Source organism: Choristoneura fumiferana, chromosome 10 (assembly GCF_025370935.1).
Source record: "Choristoneura fumiferana chromosome 10, NRCan_CFum_1, whole genome shotgun sequence".
NCBI classification, from domain to species: domain Eukaryota; kingdom Metazoa; phylum Arthropoda; class Insecta; order Lepidoptera; family Tortricidae; genus Choristoneura; species Choristoneura fumiferana.
Window position 1 is genome coordinate 6262830 of NC_133481.1, and position 7991 is coordinate 6270820.

Consider the following 7991-nt stretch of genomic DNA (forward strand, 5'->3'; position numbering starts at 1 on the left):
ACTAAAGTAGGTAGGTACTTACCTACTTCTTTTTTAGTAAATAAGAAAGACCAGACAAATTACATTAAAAAATATCTTAAGGGGCTGTTTCACCATCCATTGATTTGTGTTAACTGACGGTTAAATGTGATGCCGTCTTCGTCTATTCGGTCAAAACAAATTGAGACGGCATCACATTTAACCGTCAGTTAACGTTAACACTTATCAATGGATGGTGAAACAGCCCCTAAATGTAACTATTTAGAAACAAGCTAATACTAAATTACATAATACTAGTAAAATTATCCTAAAAATAATAAAAAAACTCAAACAGCGTAATATTTGTTTTTTATCTTTTTTATATAGATTTTTAAAGATGCTATACTTAATATTTTTTTATAAAATTTATTGTCAACTAGCTGTTGTCAATGACGTCTGTCTGTAAATTCGTTTATCGCGCGTAATATGTAATTTAATAATATCTGTCATTCAAGCGTTGTCAAATTCGTATTTCATAAAATTCACATTGTGGGTAACAAACAAACAACTAATGTTTGCATTTATAATTTCTATTTTGTATATGTTTTTTATACTGCTGTTTCGAATAAAGAAGCAAATTTTAAGCTACCGTTACAAAAATAAAGTTATAAGGGTTTGAAAAATTTAAAGATAGACAAGAAAGATATACTGGCATGTGACGTCACTGCTTCCACAATGAGGAGCGTTTGGAAAGACAGGAATAAGATTTTTCAAAAATTCACTATAAATCCAATTTTCAACCATTTAGTTTCTCTTCGCTAAGCCTGTATATCTATTTTCATAATAATGTTAAAATATGGCAAATTCAGGAGTTGTCAATACCGTATTGCCAAAAAATCAAGTGTCAGAATTGTTTTTTATAATCTTATTCTCTCGTTCGAAATTCTGATAGAACGTTCTAATTAAAGCGAGATTTTAAATAACTACTTCTCGTGAAGTATGTTTGTCTACGGAGAGAATCTATCTATAAGGATAGATTAGAAAAATACTCACGCATAAATTTAATTAGCACCGAGATTGTCCTAGTTGTAAGATACAGGTCAACGAAATTGCAGCTAGATTTTAAGTGCGACAATCACTGCATCGAGATCAATCTCTATTTGTGTGGAATATTATAATTATCTTCATGCTATGAAGAATTAGGAATCTTTGTGCTTAAATTAATATATTTAAAAAAATCTACCTATCAAATATACAAAACATTCAATTTTTTTACTGCCAGGAATAAATAAGTTAATTTTTTTTTTAAATTTCATAAACGTTGTGTTTCTCCTGGTAATTTATTTCGTACAAATGGCAGACAGATGAATTTGGTTGTCTGTAAGTGCAAAAAATATTGGTCGCGCTTACATGGAACATGAATTCATGTGTAGATTGTGTAATGTTTTGGAGAATAGTGACATACATTGGTGAAATGATTAAAAGTTTGCTATTTAAAAATAATAATTCAATATAGATATCCTAAGGGTTTAGTTGAGGCCTGATAACTTCCTTCGCTGTGATACCATCAGAGCGCCGCAGCAGGGACTTATAAACGACTGGAGAGAACGGCAGGACCACACCGCGCTCCTGAATTTCACCTGCAATGAGCAAAGAAAAGTAGTTTACTGAATAATGATGCAAGATCGAATTTCTACTAAATACGGATAAATCTTACATAAGTACAAAACTGTTACCATGTTGATTAAACGTCAAAAGTATCAGAGCTATGAAGAAAATGGCCCTCCTTTGATTTCTACTCTTTATTGTAAAACTTTTCCGTCTTCCTTCTCTTATTTATTTTCCTTGTAGGATACCTATCGCATTTTTATTGTTTATTTAGTCAGTAGTTTGAAGTCCCCATTACAAATAACTCATTTATTATGAATTTGCAGGATACTTAAGTGCTACCCTACTTGGTTGAGATAAGTAACTCAATTCAAGCATCGTTGGATTCTTGTAGGTAGTGGGTGTGAGAAAATAGACCCGTAGGACTACGTTTTGAGGCTTCAAAAATATTAAAGTTGTTTCTTTTTCGCATATAGCTTCCGGAGCGTTTGCCCAACCTAATACAAAAAATTGTGTCATTTTGGGTGCCTGCATAAGTAGAAATTTAGGTATTAGTGTTTTCCATTAGTATTTGACGAAAAAAAAATTAAAGACGAAAATTTTACTTTCTTATTAATATCTGAGCAGTAACTGATGTACCTAGGCATTTTGTGTCATATCCATCCACGGGAATCCTGATTTTTAACCAGTACCTAACATGTCGCCCAACTAACTCTAAAAGAATATTACAGTTTGTTAAAAAGATGTCAGACGTTTTAAAATACCGATATCTGTTATCCAAAATATTTTGTGTCAAATTCATCCACGATATTTATAGATATTATTTTTTTTAATACAATACCCTGTAAAACCCACAAAAGAAAATTCAAGTTGTTAGAGTTTACGTGTTTTGATTATTAACGGTGTAAAAAAACACTATTCATAATTTGTGTCATTTTCATCCACGGATTCTCATTATTTGAAAAAAAAAACTACCACGAAACGTACTTCGCGCGAATGGCGAGCGCGGGAAGAGTACATCGGGTGCTTGGGAGCCGGCTGGCAGCGTTCGTTTGTTTATATTACCCGCGGCTTCGCACGCGTAATCTGACAGTTTAATTGATTCCGAGATTTTACTGAATTCTCATGGGTAATCCCAAAAATTACATCATAGTTATCATTGACTTTGTATTAAAAACAGCTGTGCAAAATTTTATGAATTTAAGTCTAGCGCTTGTCATTTCGAGATTTTATGCCTATCCCATGGCAATTTTTTACGAGATACCTACCTAATAAGTTTTAGTTTTTTTTGCTGATTACTTTTGGTTGACTGTAATTTCATTGTTATCTAAACAACACTTCCGCACCAAATTTCAAATCGATGTCATTAATCACTGAGGAGTTCCCTTCTGAGGAGACGCTCCTGGCTGCTTTACCAAGATGTTACTACCAGATACCGGTGTGAAGTAAGCGGCCAAAAGTTAGCGGCCGATTATAACCCAACCCAATTAAGAAGTTTTGAGTTATTATTTGCATTTGTGAGGTCATAAGACTGACAAAAACACACACACTAGTTGATATATGATACAAACTAGTTTATATTTAGTAGTTAGTATGACACAAACTAGTTTATATTTAGGGACAAGTATTCAACCTGAACGTCTGGTGAAGAAAGAGAATTATTGCCAGCTACACCAGATTAAAACAAGCAGCATATAAAACTTCGAAACTAAAATGAAAAAAAAAACACCAACATGGAAATGCGAACCTCTTCAGGTCTTTCCATAAAATAACACTGGATACTAAATGCTTTCTACTAAAGCTGCAACTGCTAACTAACCTCAACTAGTCTAGGAGCCACGCCCGATTTAATGAAAGCGGTGTATTTTTTTTTTATAAAATGAGAAAAACGACATGTTGCAAATAGCAAATACGAACCTCTCCAGTATTTTGTGGCATGTTATTACGCACGTTGAGAGCTTTCGATCAACGCTTCAAGTGTCCAGTAACCTCATTTTAGTTTTGAAGAAAAGGTAGAATTAAAGTTAGCGGCCGAAAATAATCACAACAAAAATAAAAATAAACATTGATTAGATAACGTGTTCCTTCCAGATATTTTATTAATACGATTATGCATTTGAAAATATTTCCATCAAATCTGAAACTGCCCATAACCAAAGCCTAGTACGGGAGTTACGCCCGAATAAAAGTAGGCGGCCGAAAAATTTTGCAGTAATATGACAAAACGACCAACTTGGAAATGGGAACCTCTTTAAGTCTTTCCATATTATAATACGGGATACAAAGCTGCAAGAATTTACTAACCTCATCTAGTTTAGGAGCCACACCCGATTTAAAGAAACTGGCGTTTTTTTTTTGTAATAAAATGAGAATAACAACTTGTTAGAAATGCGAACCTCTTCAGTTTTTTCTGGCATATTATTACGCACTACGCCTACTTTTATTCGGGCGTAGTTCCCGTACTAGACGTTGGTTATGGGCAGTTTCGGATTTGATTGAAAGCTTTTTAAATGCATAATCATCTTATTAAAATTTCTGGATGAAACGCGTTTTCAAATTGTTTAGTTTTTTTTTCGGTCGCTAACTTTAATTCTACCTTTTCTTCAAAACAAAACGAGATTAGTGGACATTTGAAGCATTCATCGAAAGCTCTCAGCGTGCGTAATAATATGCCAGAAAAAACTGGAGAGGTTCGCATTTCCAACATATTGTTATTTACATTTTATTACAAAAAGAAATACGCCGCTTTTTTTCAAATCGGGTGTGGCTCCTAAACTAGATAAGGTTACTAAACTCTTGCAGCTTGTATCGAAAGCTTTTAGTATTCAGTATTATAATATGGAAAGATTTAAAGAAGTTCGCATTTCCAAGTTGGTCGTTTTTTCATATTACTGCATACATTTTCGCCCCCTACTTTTATTCGGGCGTAGCTCCCGTACTAGATGTTGGTTATGGGTAGTTTCGCATTTGATCGAAGCTTTTGAAATGCATAATCATATTAATATATAATATCTTTCCAGATATTAATATAATATCTAGGAGGAAGGCGTTTTCCAATCAATGTTTATTTTTATTTTAGTTGTTTTTTTTTCGGCCGCTAACTTTAATTCTACCTTTTCATCAAAACGAAACGAGGTTACTGGACATTTGAAGCGTTGATCGAAAGCTCTCAGCGTGCGTAATAACATGCCACAAAAAACCGGAGAGTTCCCGTTTCCAAATCGGATGTGGCTCCTAGACTAGATGAGGTTAGTTAACAGTTGCAGCTTTTATAGAAAGCTTTTAGTGTCCAGTGTTATTTTATGGAAAGATTTGAAGAGGTTCTCATTTCCATGTTGGTGTTTTTTTTTCATATGGTGTAGCTGGCAATAATTTTCTTGCTTCACCAGACGTTCAGGTTGAATACTTCTCCCTGAATATAAGCTAGTTATCGTGTTTTTGTCACTTTTATGAACACACAAATGCAAATAATAACAAACTTCTTAATTTGGTTGGGTTATAATCGGCAGCTAACTTTTGGCCGCTAACTTCGGTAGGATTGTTGACGCTAAGCGCTGCTATTTTAGATATGCAGTGACGCGATAGCCAGGTTTTAGAGCTGGGCACACTCCTTGACCATACAAGATATCCATCTTCCTTTAAGTTCGAGTGAGAGAGAAGGAGCTTAGGGGCTAGATCACATCCTACTAATATTATATATGCGAAAGTTTGTATATCTTGATGTTTGTTACTCAATCATGCTTTAACGGCTGGGTAGCGTTAGCTGAAATTTGGGATACTTATAGATATAGATATCGGTTTAAATTAACTACATATATGCGTCACGACACGACACGACAGATAAATACAAATCCGACTTTAGCGTCATAAGCAGGATCCACGTCAAATTTCGATCATTAGAATTTTCGAACTTAATGCCAATTAGTTAAAGTTGACATTAGTTTTGTCGAATGTCCTAAATTTAGGTGCTTTCTGCTGTTTGATACTATGAACATACCATTTCTAAATTTTTACATAAAATACAATACAATACAATGACTCTTTATTGTACACCAAAAATAGTAAGCGATACAGAACAGGTACACAGAATGAAAATTACAAGGGTTAACAACAGGCGGCCTTATCGCTTAAGAGCGATCTCTTCCAGGCTTAGAGCAACGCGGGCTTCTTCGGAAGGGAGCAGCCTTAGCGGTAGATTACCTTTAAAATAGTTCTGGCGTTTGTTGCGGGGGGAAATGTGCATACAAGTGCAGTTCGGCTTACTTAGATGCAAAAACAAAACTGCCAACTGACTGTAATGACGACGTTAACACATAAATAATCCAACAATACACTAATAATTCGTTTACAGATGACTCCAAACTAACACATTGACAGTAACATCATTAAGTCATCGCTTTATCGCTTATGCGATTTATCGCTTGACTGATCCGAAATTTGTACCGCTAGGACTCGATGTTGGTAAACGAATCCGACAATAATGTACGTCTTTGTTGTTTAAATGTAATTAAATAGCAATAATACGATAACAATTTACTTCCATGTGAAATGTAACACCATAATTTTGCAAGCTTGATGTCCCAGATCTCTTTTTACAGCAGGAAACTGAACAATTCGTTATTTTTAGCACCGCCGCGTTCACTCGCGCTTCTCGATTCAGTCTAGTAGTTTGAAATCCGAGCGCGCCTTGTTTTATAAAATTCGTATGCCCAATTGGGCTTGTACTTTGACAGAGGGGAACGCGTCGAATGGCTACTCCCTTCCGCCCGGGTTGCTCTAAGCTTCCAGGCAACCTTTTTTATATATAACTATCAGCCTTTTTGATTCTTAAATTAATGTACCTATTATTTACATACTTCATTATTTGAATAGGTACTACATTCAGAGTATGCAAAAAAAGAAAGTTATGCAATTTGTTCATTACGTAGCGGAGATAAAAGTCAGTCAATTCAATACTCATTAAGTTATATAATAGGCGAAGTGCATAGTTTAAGGCCAGCGAAAAAAATGAAAGAGTTAAAAACATTGCAGGATCGCTATACTCGACAACAATGTCGCATTTAAATTTTATTATTATCAAGTCTCAAACTTGGTCACGGTAATATCTAAGTTGGCACAAGTCAGGGCTATTACGAAACTCGAAACTTGAAGTTCGTGTCGTGCGGTCCCTCTGACACTTACAGTATTTAATACGAGAGCGAAAGGGACAGTACGATACGAACTTCGAGTTTCGAGTTTCGCAGTAGCCCTGCTGTACCTACAGCCAATTCAATCTGGTTCCAGAAAAAAAAAACAAAACATCTAGCAAATCAAAATAACAAAACAACTGATACCTACCCATTAGGTATCAGTTATTTTGTTAGAACCTCGGACTTTTTTTAATGTGTGTGAAACAGCTCGTGGTGTTTTCAGAGGAAAAATACACCTGCAGTTTTGATATAAAATTAAATATCGTAATACATTTTGAGAAAATGTTTATATTAGTCTCGGCTGGAATAGCAATTGCTGGCTTTGTATAGTTAAACGGACTCGCAAGTTCGTTCGTTTAATACTCATACTCAGCCAGCAATTGCCTACTTCCATGCGACGACAATACTTGTATTATCTAATATGAATGCTTCCCATAGATGAAATCGTACCGAACGAACGTGTTTGCGTGCTTATGCCCCCCGTCGCCCCCGCCGCTTGACCGCGCGGCCCGTTTCGACCGCAACCATTTGTGTTTATGTTTTATTATTTTAAATATCGTGGGCGAAAATGACACAAATTTACAATGTCGATTTATCATGCATTTATGATATAAAATATGTGAACTCTAATGACTATAATATTTTTTTGAAGCGTTTGTAGGTTAAGAAAACAAAATAATTTAAAATCTTAAAATATCGTGGTCTAATTTGGCACAACTTTTTTTTATAGGCGTATGTAAGTAATCTGAAATAGGAAATAAATATTTCATAAACTGTAATTTTTTTTCACACCATTTTTACATACTGTCCATATAACAGTTTGCACTGGACGAAAATGACACAAATTTGGTTTACATACTCCACAGGCTATCCTAGATATGATGCCATAATTATTTTTAACTTTAAATTTATTTTGCGAGATTTATTCAAATAAAAAAATAACAACCACAAATCTTCAAATTGCTGAAAATGCAGGCAACAAAAATGACACAAAACGCTACAATAAGCTTCATAGGTACGACTGTACCCACAGGCAAAAAATAAGAAACTTTAGAATTCTTGAAACTTAATACCTCAAAATAACGTAGTCCTATCGGCCTACAGACCGCTAGCAAGTGTTTATGAATCATACTTCTTGACAACCGTCTATTAAGCTTAATCAGTCTGCTAAGTAACAGACCGATCAAACCTCAATTAAGGTTTTTTTATGAATAAGGCTGTAAATGTATAAAACAA